Genomic DNA, 26378 nt, shown 5'->3' with positions numbered 1-26378 from the left:
TAGACAGACGGGAGGCTGGAAGAACACAGCAAGCCAGGCAGCATCAGGAGGTGGAGAAGTCAACGTTTCGAGTGTAACCTCTCTGGGCTAAGCTGCAATGCAAGCCACAGAAGGTGGAACGCTGTAATTGAGCACTAAGTATTCTGTGCACTAAGAAAGTGATATGACCCACAGAGGCTGGCAGCCTGTTAGTCAGCGTTAAAGTCAGTGAATGTGCACTAAGAAAACGATATGAAGTAAAGAGAGGCAGGTAGGCTTTATGTAAATGTGCGCTCACTAAGACAGCAAAGTAAGAGCCTATAGAGAAGTATGAAATACAAGGTGTGTTCCTGCACACAAAGCAACCACAAAGAAACATGCAAGTGGTAAGTGACCCTGACCCCGAAAGTAAAGTGACGAAGGGCTGAGGTGTTGGGGAGGCGATACCCAGAGCAGGAACATTGATGTGCTGGGGCTGGCGGTTTGCTCTTGCCAATTTGTGTGGGTGAAGAGTCAGGAGGATTGTGGCCATGGAGTATACAGGGGGCATGTTGTTGTGAGGAGACAGTGGGATAATGGCTGCGGCAAGTGGCTTGGATAATGACTGCTCTGACTGACATGTCAGGAATTTGTGTTGTCTAGTTTCTCAGGGAAGAAGAGTTGAATTGAAACTGAGGTGAGTTGGGTCCTTAATGAAATGCAATGCATGAAAATAAGGTAGCCACATTCAATGGCAAGATTCAGAAGTTCCCACTTAAGACTCGAGTAAAATTGCAAAAATGTGTTTCAATGTTGAGATTTATTCCCCTGAGTCTTTCTCCCCTTCTCACTGTTGGTCAGGCCACACCAAGGAAGGGAAAATTCCACCCTGGAGAAATTTCCTCTTTTTGATAAAGGAAAGCAATGATAGAGTGAATGTGTCACTATGTCAGACGGACACATTTCTGTTTAAGCTGTTCTAAGTTAGGAAAAGGGATGAATGTAAAACAGTGGCTTTTGAAATGGAAAATTGTTTTAAATTTCAGGCCCACTTCTTAATTCAATATTAGCCTCAATTTGTGCCTTTATCTTTTGAATGGCTTAACTAGTTGTCTCAATATTTCTGGTAATAGGGACTTGCCTGGGTGTTAATGCATCATAAAGATAAGCTTATGATTGAAATCAATGCACTTGGTTGAAAAATCCTCAATTGTCATGTTCTTTGGCGAATTTTACAAAGTTGCAGTTTTTACCCCTCCCACATATACTTGCCAAAAATAGTGAGATTAAATGAGATTGCTTTGTTCTGTTGTGCAAGCAGTTTTGACTCAAAATGTAACATTCACTGTAAACACTCGCAGGTTATCTGTTGACTAGTGAGCCGATTTTCATCATGAACTCTGCAGTAAACTGTCAAGAATGCAATTAAGGTCCCTAATGTTTGAAAAAAACAGCTTGTGGGTTTGGAATCTTATTGATTATCATGACTTTTGACTTAATTTCCACTATTTATTTCACAGTTAACTAGTTATCTAGGGTAAACCATTCAATAGGACTTCAAAGATCTAAAATACCTTTAGGGCTATGCAATGGCATCTTGCTTCAGTTCTTTCATTTCTCACATGAAATGCTTTTGTTTGAAATGCTATGAGTGAAGGGAATTGGATTATTGTCTATAAAGGAAGATTTTGCAGAGCTTTGGGGAGAAAGTGGGAGAGTGGTGCTAGTTTAATTGCTCCTTTGGTGAACCAGCACATACACAATAGGCCAAATGGCCTCCTTCTGTGCTGAAACTATTCTCTAATTACACTAGACCTTTAGATTATTAGTCTACTCTAATAACTACCACACTGCACTTCTCTTCTGTAGTACTGGGACCCAATAGCCTGTTTCTAACCATTAGAAATATCAAATAAGTTAGACAGCCCCTGTTGTGGCACTGTAACAAAATCAATCAGTCAATGGAAATGTATAGACCTGGAACAGAAACTTACCAAGATTCAGTAAAAATCTCATCTCTGGGGTGATGATGGACCCAAGCCCCTACAATACCCACCAGTCACAGAGACGTCTGCCATACCAACAGACTCTGCTTGCTCCTTTTCCAAGAATACACAAGAGTGGACATAACCAGGGAAGAGCTTCCTGTTTCTATGTTGACATCTATTGCACACATTTTTTATGTAAGAAGCGAGTGGCTGAGATTATGGAGACTTATCAGAATAGGTGCTGGACACTCAGTCCCTCAAACCTACTTGCTTTTCAAATGATCCTTGCTGATCAGTATTTTGAACTCCACCTATCTGCTTTGCGTTTGTAATCCTAAATCCTCTTATCCAACAAAAATCAACCAGCACATGTCTCTTTCTCTTTAATCCTAAATTCCTTTCGTTTCTCATTGTTTCTTTTTCATTCTACGGTTTATTGAAATAATTCTAATTCGTGTTTCCTGATTTATTTTTTTTGCATCTCAGTGAAAATTCTTCAAATTGAGAGGCTGAAGGGTCACTCTGTAGCTTCCTCTGCTCACACATGCCCTGGTCACATTGGAAATGGTCTCCAGACACTGCAAGTCATTGTTGAAATGTCTGTGAAGGTTTTGTGTGCATCTTTTATCATGATGAACATCAAGCACGACCACGTCACTGTTAATGGCCTTTTTCTTGTCTAGAATCCCAATCAAAAGGGACAACAGTCTAATCTGTTTTGTGGCAGAAAGGTTATTTTGGGAGTCGAGGTGATGTCATTTATTTATTATATCCATTCAGGGGATGTGGTGTCTCTGGTTGGGTCAGCATTTATTGCACATCCCTATAACTGTTCTTGTGAGGTGATAAACACCTGAATTATTGAAACACTACAGTTAATTTGGTGTAGGTACAGGTTGGGAAAGTTTCAGGATTTTGACCCAGCAACACTGGAGGTCATTGGTATATTTCCAAGTCAGGATGTTATGTAGTTTGGACGGGAACCTAGAGGCTGGTATTCCCATGTATCTGCTGCCCTTGTCCTTCTAGATAGTAGAGATCCTAGATTTGGAAATAGCCCTATACTCTTCACCAACAACCCTCATTTCAATCAGTGGGAAACTCACAGCAACAAGAATCCATAAGGAAACTCTTATTTAGCCAAGGCCACCTGATATAGCAGTTACTTTGAATGGAAGACTCTGCCAAGCCTTTGTAAAGCAAAGGATTAGGAGGGGGAAGTAGAGAAAGCTCTTCCTCTCCAGATTTAGGCTGAAGACATCATTTTCTCCTGGTCTATTTAAAAATAAGCAATTGTTATGCACACAGATAGTAAGCAGATTTATCCAGTGATTAGCAGTAAGAACAAGGCAGAATATTTCAGACACCAGTGAAAGGTTTAACTCCAGGTCCAACGAATATCCCAGCAGGAACTATTTCTGGAAGTTTGAACCCATAGCTGACTTGATGCTGGACATAAAGAATTACCCTGCACTTACAATCCTCCATTTAAGAAAAAAAGCAAAAAATGAAAGATTGATATCTACCAGCATTTAGAGTCATAGAGTCATAGAGATGTACAGCATGGAAACAGACACTTCAGGCCAACCCGTCCATGCCGACCAGATATCCGACTCAATCTAGTCCCACCTTTCACATCATCAGAATATCCCATTGTGTTTTATGTCCAGGGGGACAGTTCTTCAAACGGTTGTGATGTAGGAAAATTGACAGCCAAATTGTGCACAGCCAGATCCCAGAAACAGCAATGTGATCCATTTCAGGTATATTGGCTGAGGACTACACAGTTGACAATTCTCTAGCTCCCCTTTGAAAATCTACTGTGGGTACTATTTTGCGGGCAGATGGGGTCTTGGTTTAAGAACTCATATAAAAGACAACATCTCCAACAATGCAGCATTCCCACAATGGAGTGTTCTGTTAGTGTTAGAAATCCATAATCACAGAAGTGGTATAGTGCAGATGGAGGCCATTTGGCCCATCATTGGCATCAACTCTCCAAATGAACATCCCCCGTGAGTTGGCATTCTCTCTTTTTATCCTATATGCCCTTCCATAATATTTTTATTTAAATAATAAGTTAATACCCTCTTGAATGCCTTAATTAAACCTACCTCCACCAGCCTTCCTTTGAAAAATAATTTTAAGTGTTCTGCCTCTTTTCTCTTAATCCTAACTTCCTTTCTTTTCTCTTTATTTCTCTTTCTTTAAACGATCTACTGAAATAAATCAAATTCATGTTTTCTGGTTTATATTTTCTAGTTTAGATTTTGCGTGTCTCAGTAAATGTTCCTCAATCTAATTGATTGATCGTTGCATCCTCAGTTCACACATGCCACTAGAGGACTGTGTCAGTTTGAGAAAGCCATTCATTGACCCCCTTCTCAGTTAAGGATGAACAAATAAGTCTTGCCAATGACACTCACCTCCAATGAACGAATAAAGAAAACAATGTGGACCTGAAGGATTGGACTGTGGGGTAGGCACAGATTTGACTCCCACCACAGAGAGGGGAACAGAAGTTATGTTGGGGCATTGAGTGCATACAGAAACATGCAGAAATTTATAGAAGCAGGCAGTGATGGAAAGAAAATGTGTGCTGTTGAAATTCTTGATTTATATCAGACTGATAGAATGATTCAGCACAGAAGGAGGCTATTTGGCACATTTGAAAGAGCTCTCCAATTAGTCCTACTCCCCTGCTTTTCTTTCCCCAGAGCCCTATAAATTCTTCCATTTCTAGCATTTACCTTTTTTGAAAGTTCTGATTGAATCTGTTTTCAGGCTATGCACCCCAGATGACGACAATTCCTCGTGTGAAAATATCTCTCCCGACCGCCTCCTTTTTCCAATGATCATATATTTACGTTCACTGACCGCCAATTCTCTTACCCGTGCAAACATTTCCTCCCTGTCTACCTAATCGAAACTATCAGCTCAAGATGGGTGTGCATAAGGCATTGTGGGGCTGTCAGCAACAGCAGCAGAAATGCATTCAATCTGTAACCTCATGGCCTGGCATATCCCCCACACTCCTATTGCCATATGGTCAGGGATCAATCCTGATTCAATGAAGAGTGTATTCCAGGAGCAGCATTATACATACTATCAATGAGCTGTTAAGCTGGTGAAGCTACAACACAGGACAATGTGCATGCCAAACAGAGGAAGCAGATGGATTAGCCAGGGGTAGGTTACCGCATCAACAGTTCAGATCTAAGCTCTGCAATCTGGCCGCATGTGAATGCTGATGGACAATTGAACAACTAATAGGAAAAGGAGACTCCACAAATAACTTCATTCTCAACAACGGGGGAACCAAACACATCAGAGCAAAACACAAAGCCACAGTCATCATCCATCTCAGTCGCCTCCTGAGGTCTGCAGCATCACAGATGCAAGTCTTCAATCAGTACGGTTCACTCCACGTGATATCAAGATATGGTTGGAGACACTGAATACTGCAAAAGGCTTTGGGTCCTGACAACATTCTAACAATAATAATGGAGACTGATGCTCCAGAACTTGCCATGCCCCTAACCAAGCTGTTCCAGTACAGTTACAATACTGGCATTTATCTTAGAATATGGAATAAGATGAGATAAGGGCTAACGAGGAAATAACATTTGAGGATAAGGGTGCGAGTGCTTCTGATGGGAACAGGAGATCTGTAAAGCCAGTCACCCTCTGCTCTTGTTCAAAATTAACCCTTGTTCAATATCAGTCCTTGCAGCTAAACCCATGACCCACATGCTAAGGGCCCCTGAGTGAAATACTGACCCTCCTTCGAGCATGAATTCACCATGGATGTAACACCCATCAGCAGCTCCTAGTCGCATCAACAACGCAGAAAGGTTGGAGCAGCAAAAAGAACATCTGCCTAATTCTACACCAAGAACTTGCTACTTTTTCACACAATGGATTTGGAGGAATTGGAAGATGTTGTTCTCCAGAACTTCCATTCAGTCAGAGGCCACAGCTCTGCCCCTGGCCTGGGCTGCCCCTGAAAGCTCAGTGGGCCTGAGATTGCCTGGAGCTCAGCGACTCCCCTTTCCCCACCAACTGAAGCTCAGCAGCCCCACACCAACCCCCAGAATCGCAGAAGGTTTATGGAGCAGAAGGAAGCCATTTAGCCCACTGTGCTGCACAACCCTCCAAATGAGCATTGTCACCTAGTGCCATTCTCCTGCCTTTACTCCATATCCCTGCACACTGTTTTTATTTAGATAATGATTTAATACCCTTTTGAATCCTTCGATTGAACCTGCCTCGATCACACTTCCAACCGGTGCATTCCATACCCTAAATATGCATTATACACTTTATTTTACCTCACATTTACTTCATTTGAAAATTATGTTAAATCTATGCCATTTGTGAAAATTCTTAACATCCACTCTAACCAACACGCTTATAGTTTAGAAAACTTTAACCAGACCTCCTTTTAGCCTTGTTCTCTCCAAGGAGATCAGTCTAACCTCTTCAATCTATCCTCAGAGCTAAGGCTCCTCATCTCTGAAACCAATCATGTAAATCTTTTCTGCTCTATCTTTATCTTTCCTATAATGTGGCACCCATGGCTGTACACAATACTCCAGCTAAGGTCTAATAAGTATTTTCTATAAGCTTAACATCAACTCCTTGCTCCTGTACTCTATGCCTCTATTAATAAAGCTAAGGACATTGTATGCTTCATTAACTGCTGTCTCCACTTGTCCTGCCACCTTTGAACACATATACAAGCTCAGATCTCTTTGCTCCTGCACCTGTTTTAGCCATATATCCCCTATCTTATATTGTCTTTAAACATTCTCCTGACCAAAGTGCATTACCACATACTTTTCTGCATCTGCCATTTCTCTGCCCACTCCTCCAAATAGTTTCCATCCTTTTAGAGATTTACACTTTCCTCCTCACAGTTTAGAATGCTCTCAAGTTTCATATCATGTGCCAGCTTGGAAACCATCCTCTGTACACCAAAATCCAAATCCTTAATATGTATCAGGAAAAACAAGGATCCTTTTACTGACCTCTGGGGAACTGTACTGCAGACTTGCCTCCAGCCCAAAAAATAGCCATTAACCATTACTGTCTGTTTCCTATCACTCAGCTAATTTTGTATTCATGTTGATACTGCCCCTTTCATTCCAAGAGCTGTAAATTTCAGCACTAGTCTGTTGAAGGCATTACATCAAACGCTGTCTTGAAATCCATGTGCATCGTGACAACAGCACTACTGAGAATTTCTGACAGCCCTTCAAAAAAACTCCAAATTTAGTTAAACATGATTTCCCCTTTAGAAATCCATGGCTCTTCTGAAATAAGCAATCTTTGTCCATGTGATTATCTATAATTCTATGCTGACTAATTATCTCTCAAATTTTCCCCACTACTGAGGTTAAACTGACTGGTCCATAATTGCTGGGATTATTCTTACCACCTTTTTTGGTGAAAGCCAAAATATTTGCAAATTTCCATTCTTCTGGTACTTCCCTAGGGTCTAAGGAAGATTGACAGGCCCCTGAAGTTTCCACTCTCTTTTACTTCAATATCCTCTGATCCATTTCATCTGGGAGAAAGTGAGGACTGCAGATGCTGAGATCAGAGTCAAAAGGTGTGGTGCTGGAAAAGCACAGCAGGTCAGGCAGCATTCGAGGAACAGCAGAGTCGATGTTGGGAGCATATGCTCTTCATCAAAGATTATGCTCGAAACATCGACTCTCCTGCTCCTCGGATGCTGCCTGACCTGCTGCGCTTTCCCAGCACCACATCTTTTGACTCCATCTCATCTGTGCCGAGTGTCTTTTCAACTATAAGTACCAACTGTGTATTCCACAGTTATTCCTAACTGATTTTGTATACTTCTAGTGACAGTGTTCCCTCCTCTGCTCCCATGACCTGAAATGCATCTGCCCCCTTGGTAAAGACAGAACTGAGCTCAGTGGCATCACCTCTGACCCAAGCATAGAGAGCACCCCTAGTCCCCTGATTATTGTTCCCTGACAATCCTGTGCCCCATGCTCTGGGTCTCAGTAACAGGACACAATGACTATGTGTGGGGGAGCTTGTCTTTCCTTCAAGTACTTGCTTTAAAACACAACCACGTTAACACTTTTTAGAAACAACTTGAACCCTGTGCTTGTGCCTGACTGGTTCAATTCAGCTCAGACTCTCTACTGTGAATATGGCATATGGCAAAAATCATTGCCATTGCAAAATCCTGAAATGTCCTCAAATGGGCAGTCAGCTATTGACTGCTTTCACTTCTTTCTGTGTGTTTTAAAGTTTTTGATCATCTCATCCCACAACACACCTCTCTGTAAGTGTTGACCAATCTATCGCCAGTAAGGGCTGCAGCATTGATTGAATTCTGGTATTCACACCTACTGTGAAAATGCCTTTGAAAAGAACTGAGAGACAGGCGCAATGCTACCAGACCTCAGCTGCCTGTGGTATAGTGTAGCACACCAGCCTGCTCAGAAAGATGGCTAGAGAGTGGCAGGTCAATTGTTGAACCTCTTCTACACTACTGATAGTGTATAGTCTGCCTTGGACAAAGGGGAGGTATATGGAGAAGATTGGCCAGTGAACATCCACAGGTTTCAGTGCAAGTCTCAATACTGCCCAATACTGACCTCATGGCCTGCAAACTCATCTTTTCTGCCAACTCTTGTGTCGCCCGTGCTCCATCCATCTGCACCCTGGACCAGATCATTAATGACAATGTTATAAAGTTAATGGATAAATACAGAACACGGTATCTTCCAGTGATTGCCTCAAAAGCTATACCCAGTATATTTCACCTCCAAATACCAATGCTAGAAACAGAATTGCCCATCTATGCACGGTCAGGGATCTGACCCCAACATACATTGGAGTAATTCTAAACAGGATTTTGTCCTTCCAGGAACATGTAAATGAAACAGCAACAAAGGTCAAAACTAGAAAGAAAGATGCTGCATCTACATGGTACATTGCTGCTACTATGCTCCACACTTCAGCACTTAGAGTCATACAGAGCATAGAATCATACAATCCCCATAGCCATTCAGCCCAACAAGTCCACACTGACCCTCTGAAGAGTAACCCACCCAGACCCATTCTCCTCCCCTATTACTCTACATTTACCCCTGAGTACTGCACCTAAACTTCACATGCCTGAACACTATAGACAACTTAGCTTTGCTAATTTAACTATATTGCACATCTTTGGACTGTGGGAGGAAACCCATGCAGACATGGGGAAAATATGCAAACTCCACACAGACAGTTGCCCAAGCTGGAATCAAACCCTGGACCCTGGTGCTATAAGGCAGCAGTGCTAACCACTGAGCCACCATGCCACCCTAAATAGATATAGAGATGTGCAGCACAGACCAACTCATCTATGCCTATCAGATATCCTAAGTTAATCTAGTCCTATTTGCCATCATTTGGCCCATATCCCTCTAAACCTTTCCTGTGCCCATTCAGATGACTTTTAAATGTTGTAACTGTATCAACCTCCACCACTTCCTCTGGCAGTTTATTCCATACACACACCACTCTCTGCATGAAAAAATTGCTCTTTAACACCCTTTTAAATCTTTCCCCCTCACCTTAACCGATGGCCTTTAGTTTTGGACTCCCCTGCCCCGGGGAAAAAGACCTTGACTATCAATCCTCTTCAAGGTCACCCCTCAGCCTCTGATGCTCCAGGAAAAATAGTCCCAGATTATTCAGCGTCTCCCTATAGTTCAAACCCAAGTATTGCATATATCCCTGGTCATCATGTACACGTCTTGTTGACATCCCTTCTTGGCTTCCTGTCCTCACAAACATCAGCAGTCCCTCTCACTCCCACTAACATCTGCAAACAGAAACCTGCGATCCAGCTAAATGGCTGAAGAGCTCCACGCTGCCCTTTGCTTACTCAGTCCCTGTTCAATCGTCACCTATCATCCACTGCCCATCCCACTGCCCCATATGGAGCAATCTTCCTAAGCAAGGTTCTACCTGCCAACATCCTTCAGATCACAGAATAAGAAACACGGGACAAAGTCCTTGCAATAAACTCCCACCTGTCGGGTGTCAGGCTTTGAACTACCACCATGAGAGTGGGCCTTGCTAAACAGGTTCAGGATATGCCCCGGGCTCCTGATCAGCCACCCTCTACAGCTGAAGCTGTACAAATGCTTTTTACAGTGTGTGAAGAGACAGAAGCAATCTTGCACATTATTGAGGAGTGTCCTCTAAACAAGGTGAGTGTTGGACTAATCACCTTAAACTCAGTAAATGAAGAGGCTATCATTTGACTCTGGAGATTTGTTTTCATTAAATAAATACTTACTCTCTTATTTTTTCATTCAACATTGCAATTTGTGTTGGCGAAATTTGAGTTGCATTATTACAATTAATAACTTAAGTAAAGTCTATCCTCTTCATCTCCTCCAACAATTGTTCCATGCCAATTATATTGATAAGAGTCTCTTTTGTCGACTGATTGACCTGCCAGCTCTAGTGTAAAAGAAATTCTGAACTTTTGGCATCCTGTTTAATATCTAGTGTTTGGTAATATTTCCCACAAGAACCAGGAGGTGATGAACCTGCTAAGCTGAACTCAAATGTAAGATTTCATTGGGAATGCAGGCATCTGTAAATGACTGCTGTCCACTGTTTCATTTGGAGTAGGTCAATGCTTTCAGTCATAACAGAGGACAAAGAATTCGATACAGAAACATTAATGAGTGTTCTTTATTGACATTGCACAGCAGGTTTGTATTTTAAGGGCAGTACCTGAGACCATCTTTCTCAGCATGGGTTTCCACTAATCGGTTCCCCTGGGAGTCCTGGTGTGGCTAAGTTGAACTCTCAACAAGCAGAACAGCATCAGCCCTCTAAACCTGAATTCTTTCCAATAATCAGTGACCTGCTGTTCCCCTAAGCAAAACCCTTGTCATGCTGTAAATTTAAATTAGATTCCATTCTTGCCCAGCTCAGTACAATAGCTGATTAGGGAAGAACAATGTGGCAGATTAGGAGATCACGCAATCACACTGCCTGCATGCGCTGTGTCTCCACCTCTCTGCTCCTTGGTTTCTTTTCATTCTTTCCTTTCTCTTCTGATAACTAGGTTTGAGAGGACAAATGGTGAAAGAAATTGGTCCCATTGGCTGGTGAATTGAGAGCACATACTGAGTAATAAGCAGTGAAGAATGAATGAGGAGTTTCACAATCACTCGGGGTTTATTAGAACATGGAATCCTTTACAAGTGGTCACTAAAGCTGTAAAGTCATTTTAAAGGGAACTGTCATAGAGTCATAGAGATGTACAGCATGGAAACAGACCCTTCGGTCCTACCCATCCATGCCGACCAGATATTCCAACCGGTAAGATGTTTTACAAAATGTTTTAAAAGGGTATTGGGGAAAAGGCAAAGAAAGAAGTTGAGAGACATTAAACAAAGCTGAAAATGTGTTGCTGGTTAAAGCACAGCAGGTTAGGCAGCATCTCAGGAATAGGGAATTCGACGTTTCGAGCATAAGCCCTTCATCAGGAATGAGATAGAGTAGCCAAGCAGGCTAAGATAAAAGGTAGGGAGGAGGGACTTGGGGGAGGGGCGATGGAGGTGGGATAGGTGGAAGGAGGTCAAGGTGAGGGTGATAGGCCGGCGTGGGGTGGGGGCGGAGAGGTCAGTAAGGAGATTGCAAGTTAGGAGGGCGGTGCTGAGTTGAGGGAACCGACTGAGACAAGGTGGGGGGAGGGGAAATGAGGAAACTGGAGAAATCTGAATTCATACCTTGTGGTTGGAGGGTTCCCAGGCGGAAGATGAGGTGCTCCTCCTCCAGCCGTCGTGTTGTTATGTTCTGCCAGTGGAGGAGTCCAAGGACCTGCAAGTCCTCGGTGGAGTGGGAGGGAGAGTTAAAGTGTTGAGCCACGGGGTGGTTTGGTTGGTTGGTCCGGGCGGCCCAGAGGTGTTCTCTGAAGCGTTCCGCAAGTAAGCGGCCTGTCTCCCCAATATAGAGGAGGCCACATCGGGTGCAGCGCCCAATATAGAGGAGGCCACATCGGGTGCAGCACCCAATATAGAGGAGGCCACCTCTGGGCCGCCCGGACCAACCAACCCAACCACCCCGTGGCTCAACACTTTAACTCTCCCTCCCACTCCACCGAGGACATGCAGGTCCTTGGACTCCTCCACCGGCAGAACATAACAACACGACGGCTGGAGGAGGAGCGCCTCATCTTCCGCCTGGGAACCCTCCAACCACAAGGTATGAATTCAGATTTCTCCAGTTTCCTCATTTCCCCTCCCCCCACCTTGTCTCAGTCGGTTCCCTCAACTCAGCACCGCCCTCCTAACCTGCAATCTCCTTACTGACCTCTCCGCCCCCACCCCACTCCGGCCTATCACCCTCACCTTGACCTCCTTCCACCTATCCCACCTCCATCGCCCCTCCCCCAAGTCCCTCCTCCCTACCTTTTATCTTAGCCTGCTTGGCTACTCTCTCTCATTCCTGATGAAGGGCTTATGCTCGAAACGTCGAATTCCCTATTCCTGAGATGCCGCCTGACCTGCTGTGCTTTAACCAGCAACACATTTTCAGCTGTGATCTCCAGCATCTGCAGACCTCATTTTTTACTCGAAGACATTAAATACAACCAAAAAGCTAGTATTCAATATGATGGACTGAATGGCTCACTTCTTCACTGCTCCTCTCCTGAATATGTGAATGCATGCAAGTTTTGAGAATGAGATCACCAACTTAATTGGATTTTTGAAGAACAAACCATCAGTATCCTTAGAGACATGAATTAGATCATTAACTTAAATAAATACATACAGAGCATGTTGAAAATGCTCAACAGATCAGGTAGGATCTGTGCAGAGAGCAAAGAGTCAATGTTTCTGCAGTTTTGATAAAAAGTCATTAACCAGAAATATTGATTCTTTCTCTCTATCCATACTACCTGACCTGCTGAATTTTAGCAACATTCTGTTTTTATTTCAGATTTTCAGCATCTCCAGCACTTTGATTCTGTATTAGCTTAATACTTCTTCCATCTTGCTTCCCCCATATCCTTCAATCCCATGCACCTTCATCCCATCCTGACTCTCTCCATTTCTTTCAATCTCACATACCTTCTCCCCATACCTCTCCTTCTACCTACCCATGCCCTCCTCATCTCTCTGACTCTCACACACCTCCCCATATCCCTCATCCCACCCTTACTCCCTTCATATATCTCAATCCCACAAATCTTCTCAACACATTCCTCAATCCCACCTATAGTCTCTCTAGGTACCTCAGTCTCAACCACAGTCTCCTAATATGTCTAAATCCCACCTACCCATTTTCCCTAAATGAAATATTCCTTCCATTTTCATGTTTTATCTCCAATTTAGTTTTAACTTCTTTCCTGGAAGTTTCACTTTCACTTTCATACAGAAAAATGCATTATTTTCCAAATTTCCAATTCTCAGAATTACAGTGGATACTACAAAGTACTTAGCGAGTTTTAAGAAGATTTGTAGTTAAGCTTGAGGTTTTGGATGTAGGTTTGCTCGCTGAGCTGGAAGGTTCATTTCCAGACGTTTCATCATCCTACTGGATAACATCTTCAGTGGGCCTCAGGTGAAGCAATGCTGAAGTCACTTCCTGACATTAGTTTTGCTTGTTGTCTGTATAGGGTCTTTCAAGTTCATTAGCTGCTGTTTTAGTGTGTTGGTGGTATTGCGGGTTTGTGGGCTACTAATGTAATATACTAAGCAAAACTAATGCAATTTACAAAATACCGTGCAAGGACTGTAACAAACACAACATTGGACAAACAGGCAGAAAACTAGCCACCTGGATACATGAAGACCAACTAGCCGCAAAAAGACATGACCCTCTCCCACTAGTATCCTCACATATGGATGAGGAAGGACACCACTTTGACTGGGATAACACATCCATCCTAGGACAAGCCAAATAAAGACACATACAAGAATTCCTAGAAGCATGGCATTCCAACTGGAACTCTATCAACAAACACATCAAGTTAGACCCCATCTCCCACCCCCTGAGAAAAGGAACAGGAAGTGACTTCACTATAGCAAATTACATCACCACAGGAAATGACATCACCAACCCAAACATATAAACAGAAGAAGGAATTATCAGAAGTGCTTCACCTGAGGCCCACTGAAGATGTTACTGAGTCGGGTGATGAAACATCTGAAAATGAACCTTCCAGCTCAGCGAGCAAACCTATATCCACTACAAAGTACTTTCTGAAAAGCAATAAAATCCTTCAACAAAGAAGTAGCCAGAATAGTATGCAATTCTTCAGGGGGCGCCAACCCATCTTCTTTGTTCCTTTAGTGTTAAACTAGTCTAATTATCCATTAGGTGTTGCATTGTATTACTGTACTCAGCAATCAATTAGGATAAATCAGAATGCACATCAATTCGATTTTTGGCATTGTTTAGCACATTCCTGCCTCTGAATTAGAATGCTCAGTTCCAAAACCAGAAATCTGAGCACATAATCACAGCTCACACTCCTAACACAGTGCTGAGGGAGAGCCACACTTTTCCAGATGAAATGTTAAACCATGCCTCTCATTCCCTCTCAGGTGGATGTGAAAGCTCTCTTGGCACTATTTGAGGAAGAGTTGGAGATCCCCTGAGTGTGAGCATGGTGAATTTTTGAAACTCTCTTCCTCAAAAGATAATGGGAGCAGAGTCTTTGAATGCTTTTAAGACAGCAGTAGATAAGTTCTTGCTTAGCACGGGATTCTTAGCTTATTGGGGTAGATGGGAACATAGATTTGGAGTTACAGTTGGATCAGCCATAAACTTACAGAACAGTAGAGCAGGCTCAAGTGGCTGAGTAACCTACTCCTGCTCCCTGTTCATATGTTCGTATGTGTCTCAGTTATTTTTACAATTCTCACCCACCACTTACTAAAACACAATATCTGAATATTAGCATAATTCTGATTGTGAGATCTTGCTGTACACAGGTTAGCAGTCGCATTCACTAAATTATAGCAAGAACTAAGCTTCATAGAGTATCTCTGGCTGTAAAGCATTTTGGGACACCCTAAGGATGTAAATGGTGCTCTTTAAATGCAAACTTTTCTTTATTTATATCATGAGTATCCTGCCTCCAGGAGGTACAAATGGTGGAGTCCATAATGGCACTTTCTGCTCCTCAGCCTAGATTCCTTCAAGCCAGTGTTTTCGGGTTTCCTATTAGCATTTCATCAGATAGCAGGGGGATGAGGGAGCTGATGATGTAGTGGTAAGTCACTGGACTAGTAACGGAGTATTCCAGGCAAATCTTCTGAGGACCTGGGCTTGAGTCCCAGCATGACAGATGGTGAAATTTATATTCATTAAAACAAAATATCTAGAATTAAATTTGGCCTAATAGTAACTATGTAATCACTTCTGATTAAAAGCCCAGGACAGCACAGTGGCTCATAGCACAGCTGTCTCACAGCGCTAGGAACCCAAGGGGTTTGATTCAACCCTCGGGTGACTGTGTGGGGTCTGCACATTGTCCCTGTGTCTGTGTGGTTTCCTCTGGGTGCTCTAGTTTCCTCCCACAATCCAAAGATGTGCAGGTTAGGTGGCACAGTGGTTAGCACTGCTGCCTCACAGCGCCTGTAGACCTGGGTTCAATTCCCGACTCAGGCGACTGACTGTGTGGAGTTTGCATGTTCTCCCCGTGTCTGCGTGGGTTTCCTCCGGGTGCTCCGGTTTCCTCCCACAGTCACAAAGATGTGCGGGTCAGGTGAATTGGCCAAGCTAAATTGCCCGTAGTGTTAGGTAAGGGGTAAATGTAGGGGTATGGGTGGATTGCGCTTCGGCGGGTCGGTGTGGACTTGTTGGGCCGAAGGGCCTGTTTCCACACTGTAAGTCTAGTCTAGTCTAATTGGCCGTGCTAAATTGCTGGTAGTGACCAGGAATGTGCAAGCTGGGTGGATTAGCCATGGAAAATACAGTGTTGCAGGGATAGGGTTGGGGACTGGGTCTGGGTGGGATGTGCTCTGGAGCGTCAGTGTGGACTAGATGGGCCAAATGATCTGCTTCCACAATGTAGTGATTCTATGATTCATCAGGTTCACTAATTCCCTTCAGGGAAGTAAATCTGCCATCCTTACCTAGTCTGACTCCAGCCCTACAGCAATGTGGCTGACTGGGTAACTAGGAATGACCAGTAAATGCTGAGCTAGTCAGCGGGGCCCAAGTCTCTTAAACAAACAAAATAAATTCTCAGTCATTGCTTCAGTTCCCGTGTGGCCACCTGCCTTCATGATAAATCATTGTCATTCATTCCCATGGATGCAATCTCACTCTGACTTTGTGAATTATCATGTGTTCTCCCACCATGAGCATGGGAGTTAGCATCTACCACATAGTGTTGAATGGAGGGGAAAAATAGTTACAGAGTGAAGAAAAAGCCATTCATTTCATCATCCCTATACTGGGTCTCTGCGAGAGCAATTCAGCCAGTCCTACTCTCCCACTATTACACTGTGGCCTTAAAAATCATTTGTCTTAGGCGCTTGTCAAATTCCTTAGGGTGTAGGTTTGCTCGCTGAGCTGTAGGTTTGATAACCAGACGTTTCATTACCTGGCTAGGTAACATCATCAGTGGTGACCTCCAAGTGAAGCGAAGCTGTTTTCTCCTGCTTCCTATTTATATCTTTCTCCTGGATGGGGTTCCTGGGGTTTGTGGTGATGTCATTTCCTGTTTGTTTTCTGAGGGGTTGATAGATGGCATCTAGATCTATGTGTTTGTTTATGGCATTGTGGTTGGAGTGCCAAGCCTCTAGGAATTCTCTGGCATGTCTTTGCTTAGCCTGTCCCAGGATAGAAGTGTTTTCCCATCGAAAACCACAGAGAGAAAAATATCCAAAAAACCCCAGGGGATTCATCAACCGTGTGTAGGGCTACGAGAGAGAGGGTCGTGTCTTTTTGTGGCTAGCTGATGTTCGTGTATCCTGGTGGCTAACTTTCTTCCTGTTTGTCCTACATAGTGCTTGTGGCAGTGCTTGCATGGAATTTTGTAGATGACGTTGAACGAGCAGGAAATGACATCACCACAAACCCTAGGAACCCCATCCAGGAGAAAGATATAAATAGAAAGGAGGAGACAACAGCTTCGCTTCACTTGGAGGTCACCACTGATGATGTTACCTAGCCAGGTAATGAAACGTCTGGATATCAAACCTACAGCTCAGCGAGCAAACCTACACCCTAAACCTCAACCTGAGCTACAAACCTTCACAAACCTTGTCAAATTCCTTTTGTAAACCACAAATAAACCTGCCTCTGCCATACTCTCAGGCAATGCATTCTAGAACCTATGCAGTCACAGTGCAAAAAAACTTGTCTCTTAAGGTCGTTGTTGCTCCTTTTGTTCCTGATGAAGGGCTGCATTACCATGGCTTTATAGCCGCTGCATCATGCTGGGATTGTGAAGAAGGTGAATGCCTTGGGAACTTGGGAATGACAGCTGATACAACCAGCAGTATGGGATGTAGAGAGGACGAAGAGTGTACGGAAGGGGTAATTGAGGATGAGGAGGGACAATGAAGATAATAGCATCAGTGAAATAGATAACAGACGTGAGAGGGTCCAATGAAGGCTTGAGTATTTGATCATTTCACTCTCCCTGCGGCTTTGTAAAGCAAGTTGAAAGATTAATTCTCCCTTGAAGTCACGGTGGTTCCATCAAAGACATATTTAAACCGGAGGGGAGTGTGCAGACAGTAGCTGTGGCTCAACAAATTAATCCTTTAACCAGTATTTAAGGATTAAATTGTGAGATAGCATGCAATAGGCTAGTCACATGAATATTTCATGTGTAAAAACAAGTGCTGTATCACACAGTGACTGTCTCATCATTGCTACCTCTTTTACATCAAGCATTTTTAAACATCCCCCTAATGTTTAATGTTATGCTTCAGTTGACAACAATCCTTCCTGTGAATCAGCCGGCCTGGGTCTCAGGCAGGATCAGGATCTGGAGTGATAATCTAGGCTGACCGGCTATTGTAATGGCTAGGCATTGAGTAAGGCGCTGTTCTGTCATTAAGGCTCTTCAAAGTAACAACTCTTCAACTTCAACCAAGTGCTCAAAACCACAGAGAGAAAAATATCCAAAAAACCCCAGAGGATTCATCAACCAACTGCACTAACAAAACCGGTGCAATAGTGGATTAGTTTCACTCTGGTTTGTGAGACCTTGGTGTGCAAAAGGATTAACGAGCACATCTGCCTACACAGTAACAGTCAATGCACATCAAAGGTAATCCATTGGAGGCACAACCGTTTGACTTTGTGGCGCTATAAGAATGCACCTATTCTTCGCGCAAAACCATGAGGCCCTGGCAGAAGAAGCAGGTCAACTTTTATCACGAGGGGGGTAAAAAAAACATCCAGGATCACGTAATCCTTTCTCTGCTCGAGATTATCGCCAGATCACATTCCGGAACTAGTTTCCAATTTGGGTTCTCTCATGTGTCTATTGATGGTGGATTCCCTGGGCAGGGATTGACGAGGGTTGTCATTTCTACCCTTAGAAGGAGGTAGAGAAGGTTAAAGATCTCTCATCGCCCATAAACAAGGAATTGGACGCGAGTATTCCAGGAAGAGTATCCGCTTTTTATACATTGCCCACAAATCTCTCCATACCGTTCTTCATAATACAATATCCATTAATTCTGGCGAAAGAGTAATTTTTTACCGGACCTAATCAGGGTCTTTAAAACAGTGCAAGTATTAGATTCATGGAAAATCTATTCAAAGTAGATAGTTTAGGGGAAGCCAGGTTAGGAATAGCAAAGCCATTATGGCTAGATGGTCTGTTGTAGTGATATTAGTTGGAGAGAATTTCCCGGAGAATGTGCCCATCTGACCGAAAGAGTGGCATCTCTGACAGTGCAAGGAACAGGAAATTCGACCATGAAGGGCTTTTGCCCGAAACGTCGAATTCCCTGTTCCTTGGATGCTGCCTGACCTGCTGCGCTTTAACCAGCAACACATTTTCAGCTCTGATCTCCAGCATCTGCAGACCTCACTTTTTACTCTCTGACAGTGCAGCACTCTTTCGGTAGCGCAATGAAAGTATCGTTTATATCGGCTGTTATTTGGATGGCTGGTTTGCAATGCAAGGAGAGATGCCAACGGCGTGGGTTCAATTCCTGCATTGACTGAGGCTCCCAGTCTCCTTCTCAACCACCCCCTTCAATTGAGGGCTGTTGACCCTCAGGTTAAATCGCCATCAGTTGTCACTGTCTCGTCAGAGAACAGCCTGGTAGGACTGTGGCACTGGAATTGGGCTCAAACACATTACCAAGTCTTTTACCTGACTGAAATTCCAGTCGGGTAAAAGACTAAGTGAACACACGATGCTGCTAACTCTTGGTAAATAAGTGTTGGTCTCCGGTAAGGTGTTCATTCACTCAAGTCTGCAAAATATTGGGAGACTAAATGAACATGGGGTTAACAGAAAGAAAACAAGGCTGATGCACAGATCAGCGATTCGCAGACCCCCTTTACAGACTGATACCCAAACTCAGGAACAAGGATATCCGCCAATACTGGATTTCCACAATATAACCCCCAATCCCATCCCAGCTTTAATCATTGAACTAAAGGGAAGAAAACAAAACCACCTTTTTTCGGTTTTGAATACACACAGGTCAATATCAGACAGATGCATCTTTTGCAAATAAAAAATTGATTCCATTGAAGTGCAAGTTGGGGAGAAACGAGCCTTGCCAACTCTAGTTGGTTGTTTTCCTGGGAGATTTTATCATGTGATCTCTCACCAGCTACAATCCCATCCAATTACACTGCCTTTCTTCCCCATCTTCAGTATTTTTAAATCAATTAACAAAAGTGAGCAACAAAAGATAAATGATTATTTCTGTACCTGCCCCCTCCCCCCAGTTTTCTTTTTAAGAAAACACCACATCCCTGTGCTGGAAATGAACCTTTAAATCCTGGTGTCTTCAGAACAGTCCTGGGTGGTGAAGGATAATACCCCACTCAGTATAATACCCTACAACCCAGCAGCTGGAGTGATACCTACATTCTAATGGCAAGCACGGCGCCGTGTTATTCGTTGGTTTTAACGGGATGGAAAATAAACTTTGTAGCTATTCTATTGCAATAGAATCCCCCACCTACACCCCCACATCCCTCTCCCCCACTGACCCACCAAATCCTTTACAAAAATCAAATTATTCCAAATCCCAACTCATAGGCAGCTCTGCTCAGTGTCCAGTCCAATGCAAAGCGCAATTATGAGTACCGGTCCAATTCCAATTTACTATAAACCTAGGACAGCAAATAAACAAGAGATAATCCAGATAACTACATGGGGAAAGGACAAGGGGAGCAAGACACTGGACTGGGATCCAGCATGCAAACATTCCAAAATGCAGCTCGACTAATTCCCAAATTCGGGCAGAAAGCACAGCCGCTCCATCCTACCCACTGGGTGTGCGTGAGGGGCTCTCCTTACCTGCTAGCTGATCATACCCATCCATGTCCCTCTGCTCAGGGTTCGATACACCACACTTCTTGCTTTTCCCTTTCATGATCCGTCACTTCAGGAGGCAGTGAGGAGGGGAAGGAGCAGGGGGGGAAAACATTTGGAAATAATAAGTCAATGTTTGGGAGGGAGGAAGAGATAGAGAGCAGAAAAGCTGCCGGTTTGTTACCTTCTAGTGATGATCCCTCCGTCTGGAGAATGTAATATTGGCTGGGGTTAGATGGGGAGACTGGTTTTAAAATGAAAACAGTTTTCAAGGTGCCTTGGCCGATTGGAAGAGCTGTCGTAGCTGGGCTATTCCTGGGGTTTCTCTCTCTCTCCCACCCACCCCCTCCTCTTCTCTCTCTGTCTCCGGGTGCGATAGATCCTGACTCGCGTCTCCTGGAGTAACTGAGCCCAGCTCCTCACAACACAGACTGTGACTGCTCCAGCTCTCTCCCACCCTCACCCTCCGAGAGGCTCGCTCAGCTCCGACAAAGAAGAGTTTTTTTTTGTTATTTTGCGATCCTCTGTTTGAAATTGCTGCTGGGTCTTTCATTCAAAACAGATATTTGCAACAAAAGACACGGCATTGCCAAATTCCTGGGCTGACTTTCCCGAAGCGTCACTGAGTCCCCGCTGTACAATCTCTGTGAGTGCTTAATTCTATAACCGTTCCCTCTTATTAGCTTTCGCCTGTTCATAACACACACACACACACACACCCCACGCCGGTTTGTTCTATGGAAGAAGCCTCTCCCTGTTTATTTGACAGCTGATGACTGACCCTCTTTCCAGGAGATTGCTGAACAACTGAACAAATAGGCATAATACAGAGAGAGAGAGTAAATCATATACTGAGACAGGGAAAGTGTGTGAGAGACACACAGCAGGGAGAGATACAGGGTTCAAGCAGACTGAGACAGAGTCAGTGTAGAGGTGAAGAAACATAACAACTAGCAGATACACACATAGACAGCACACAGAGCAATACACAGACGACTAAGAATTGACACACACACACACCTAAAACCTGCCCATGTAAACACTGGAAGACAGCAGGAAAGGCAAAGAGACTACTGAGAGAGCTAGTGATAGGAAAGAGACACAGTGAACAAGATAAAAGAGTACACATGGAGTACAGTGAAGGATAGAGTTCAAACACTGTAATAGCAAAGGGTCGGTGTTTCCAAACCACATCAGTTTGGATCCTTTGTGAGGTCACAAGTTGAAAAGTTTGGGGTCTTGAGCACAGAGCAGCAATGGCTGCTATCTATCCCCACCCCCTCCCCTCACACTCACAGGTATCCTGTCCTCTGCATCTCCCCACCAGAAGTCTGCACAACACCAACCCCATCTCCTGAATCTCACAGAAACTAGCAATTTCTAGGCCTTGAAATGGGGTCACAGTGGGAAGGATTTGGGAAGTGCTGGCATAGGGAATGGGGAACACATGGGATAATAGAAAGCAGGGAAGTCCGAGGGACAATGGAAAGTTACGTCAGAAGATGTGTCATTAACTCCAACTCAATGAGAGGAAGTAGAGAGGAGCAGAGGTTGTGGAAGAATATGATGGGAGCTTGTTCAGCAATGTTCAGGGTATCTGGCCCTCTCAACAAACCGGAAATCACCAAGGAAATTAAGCATAAGCCACCAGAGCCAAGAGATGTGTAACACAGGAAACAGGATCCTCCACATTCCCTTAACTGGTGACATTGATCATTTGTGATTCTATGGCATGGAGTGAATGGGAAAGGAGCTTCGACTATTGGGAGTACATACAATGGGATTGATTGGGAATGTCTTCACCCATTGAACCTATATAGAATGGGAGAGAACAGGGAAGTGGTTGGTCAATTAGGACTCTTTGAAACAGGAGCAATTGGGAACGGACTTGGGCCATTTGAACTCGATTGAGTGAAATTGAATGGGAAATAGTTTAGTCCATTAGGATTCTGTAGAATGGAAATGTTTGGGAAGGTATTTAATCCTGAAAATGTGTTGCTGGAAAAGCGCAGCAGGTCAGGCAGCATCCAAGCAACAGGAGATTCGACGTTTCGGGCATAAGCCCTTCTTCACTTTCCTCATTCTTGAAGAAGGGCTTATGCCCAAAACGTCGAATCTCCTGTTCCTTGGATGCTGCCTGACCTGCTGCGCTTTTCCAGCAACACATTTTCAGCTCTGATCTCCAGCATCTGCAGACCTCACTTTCTCCTCGAAGGTATTTAATCCATTGGGTTTCTTAGCAATGGGAATCAATGGGTAGGCATTGATGCATTGGCGTTCTAGTGATTAGGATTTCTAAGATTAAAATTATGTGGAGTGGCACTTACGATGAATCATTGCCAAAAAATAAACTGTTAATCTTATAATTTGTGTCATAATTCTTGACCGTGTATCAATTTTATCCTGTCAGTCTACAAACCATGAAATTATTGCCAATAGCTACAATTAGAGAAGGTCGACTTGTGGTTTGTACTTGCCTATCCTAATATTGTGGCTTCAGATGTGTGGGGGGCCTGGAGATAGAATCTGACCTCCCATCTGCAATTTTACCTCTTCCCTGGAGTCGGCATATACAGTGGTCATTAGTATGTTTGATGTCTCCACACAAACACATTCGTTCTTAAAGATTCATAGGCTACCCCAGCTGGAAACTCTCGAACAATGGGTCACAGTCTCAGGACAAGGATCAATCTAATTAGCATTGAGATGAGATAGTATTTCTACACTCAGAGAATTTTCTATCCTTGGGTGGTATGGATGTTCAGTCATTGAGTATAATTAAAACGGAGAATAATAGATTGTTGGGCACAAGGGACTTATAAAATGAATGGGTAAAGGTATACAATGCAGCCAGTAATGTATTGAATGGTAAAGCAGACAATGGGGTGGGACTAGGTAGCCTATTTCTGATGTTATTTCTTATATTCATAAATAAAACATATCACAAATGTTTGTGCAGCAGTGGATAATAGTTGTTATTATATCTATATAAGTCTCATCACATCAAAACATTAAAAAGCCCTTCACGTTATGAATTATCTTTTTGAAGTGCAGTGACTTGTGTAAACAAATTTGGCAGGAATTCTGTAATAGCTGCATCTTACAAACAGCACTGAGATGTTTAACTAGTCAATTTATATTTTAATGGTGTTCGTTGAGGGATGAATGTTGGCAGGACAACAGAAGATCATCCTGCTGTCCCTCAGTCGTACTGTGGAGTCTTCAACGTCTATCTGTTCGAAACAGATAGGATCCCACATTAAAGTTCCAAACAAAGGATGGCAGCTCTCACAATGCAACACCTCTCCTGGTGCTACATTTCTGTGTCAGTCTACTTAAGGTGATCAAGAGACTGCCAAGTAAGTCAATCTGTTTTAATGTCATCTCCATTTCAGTGCACAATCTTCCTGATTGTCAACATGAGAATGAGAAAGGATAGGGCCCATTGACATTTTATGCAATGTTAGTGAATAGGAAGTGGTTTGTTCTGTTAGGATTCCCTCTACAGTGGGAGTGAATAGGGATTCTAAGGGTATAAAGATTGACTCAGTATGAAACTGTTATGCTTATTAATGCCATTGCCAAGCAATGCCATATAGAGTTAATGCTTGTCACTATGGATGTGCTTGTGTCATTATCTGATGCCGAGAGTATGACTGGGTTAGACTCCTGTTGGGTCTGTCAGCATCATGAATGATAAAAAAATACTCAACTCAGCCTGACAGGTCTTGAGGCTCTGATCATGCATGTTATTCACCTCAACAAAATGAGCACTGACAGGTGACACAGTGGGACTGAATCTCTTCTCTGTAGTCTAGAAAAATTCAATGTGCTGCAAAAATAAAAAATGCTATGAATCTTTCCGCACATGTTAGGACGGCGGGTGCAGATCTCCCTAATTGCATTCACTGAAGGCCCAACGTTTCGAATGCATTTTTGTGCCCACGGAGCCTTAATCACCAGGAAGGATATTGGAAAACCACAGTGCTCACTGTGCTGCATACTGAGTGTGATAAGCAGCTGCTCAAATTGTCTCCAAGTAAGAACTTTGTTTCTCCACATGAATGACAAACCTTCCACTTCCTCGTTCTGTCAGTTCGATAGATTTACACTTCATTTTCTTATCACTCCACTTCCTCCATCATTAACTGGCAACTGCCCCAACATCTCCCCTCCATTCCCCCCGCAATATTTTCCTAGAAGCTCCCAGTCATTCAAATCAATCCCTCTGACTCAGAATCACTGCAGCAGTTATAAACTGATTGATAATTAAAAAGGCTGAACAGCACTGATAGAAATTCATCTTCTGACCTCAGTTTCAACTTCTATTTTCTTTCTAAAAATTGCTGCTATCCCATAATCCCAGGAATCCGCAGCTATAGCACAAATCGCAAGGAAAACCTGAATTGTGAAGGATAGGAGCAATGCACAGATAGTGCTTTGGCTGTTCACCCTCACAGGTCTCAATGCAACCATATTGAATGGGGTAAAAACAATGACTGCAGATGCTGGAAACCAGATTCTGGATTAGTGGTGCTGGAAGAGCACAGCAGTTCAGGCGGCATCCAAGGAGCAGCGAAATCAACGTTTCGGGCGAAAGCCCTTCATCAGGAATAAAGGCAGAGAGCCTGAAGGGTGGAGAGATAAGCTAGAGGAGGGTGGGAGTGGGGAGAAAGTAGCATAGAGTAAGCAAATGTCGCTGTGGTAGCGAGTTTGTTTCATGACATGGTTGAAGAGCTTCAGGGCAGAGGAAATGACCTGAGAGTTGCAGTGGGAGAGGGACTCCCTGAGATTCTTGTAGAGAGAGGAGGAAAACTTCTTCAAGGCAGGCATCCTTGCATGAGGATTCACAGTAGGGTTAAAATCAACGAGATAAAAACAATGACTGCAGATGCTGGAAACCAGATTCTGGATTAGTGGTGCTGGGGCTGAATGGGTAGCACCCTCATTGTCAGAGTTCGACAGTTGTGCCTTCAAGTCCCATTCTGGAGACCTGAGCACGAATCAAGACGGACATTGTCAGGGCTACATTGTTGGACGGGTCAGTGTTTGTAAAAAACTAAGGCCTTGTGTGTGCTGTTGGGTGGATGGAAGAACCCAAGCCACAATTCTAAAGAAGATCAGAGCAGTGTTACCCTGTATCTGATAAATATTTACCCCTCAGTCAATCTCACTGAATATTTTCTACTCATTTTCTGCTTGCTGTGTGCAAATTAGCTGTTGCTTTCTCTACATTAGAGCAGTTTAAAAATACAGTAGACAATAGTCACGTCATGGTACAGAAGTTGAATATTCCTTTAAAAAGACACATTTTGTCAATTTTCATTGTCTAGTACTCATCGGGACATTTAACAAGAATACCTGTGTAAATGCAAGCCACCATTTATACAGTATAAAAGAAGGATGCTGATTTATTGGCAAATTGACTCTGGCTTGTGCCCGAAACTTCGATTCTCCTCGGATGCTGCCTGGCCTGCTGTGTTTTTCCAGCACCACATTTTTCCACTCTGGTCTCCAGCATCTTCAGTCCTCACTTTCTCCTAGTCTGGCCTAGGCAGTTCCATGCAACCATGAAATGCTAACTGATAGATAACTGTCAAACATCAACTAAAATTAGACCAGGTAGGTTGATTCAGATTGATTAAGACAGTCACGTGAGAAATGAACCAGAGAAAACCGATTACCAGTTATGTTGAGCTGGAACAGGCACAGAGCATGTTCATGGTTTTTCTGTGTGCAAATTAATACATGTAGCTTCCTTTCAGTATGTACAGGTATACCACCCTGTGAGCCTGACTGGCAATCCTAAATTGTTTATCAATATAATTCTTAACAAACGTGGGATTATTTAGTGAATATGTTCAATCGCAGGATCACATTTAATATTGGAAAATGGTTTGAGT

This window comes from Hemiscyllium ocellatum, chromosome 22 (assembly GCF_020745735.1).
Source record: "Hemiscyllium ocellatum isolate sHemOce1 chromosome 22, sHemOce1.pat.X.cur, whole genome shotgun sequence".
Taxonomy (NCBI): Eukaryota; Metazoa; Chordata; class Chondrichthyes; order Orectolobiformes; family Hemiscylliidae; genus Hemiscyllium; species Hemiscyllium ocellatum.
The sequence above is the reverse complement of the archived record's forward strand: the minus strand, read 5'-3'. Positions refer to the sequence as shown.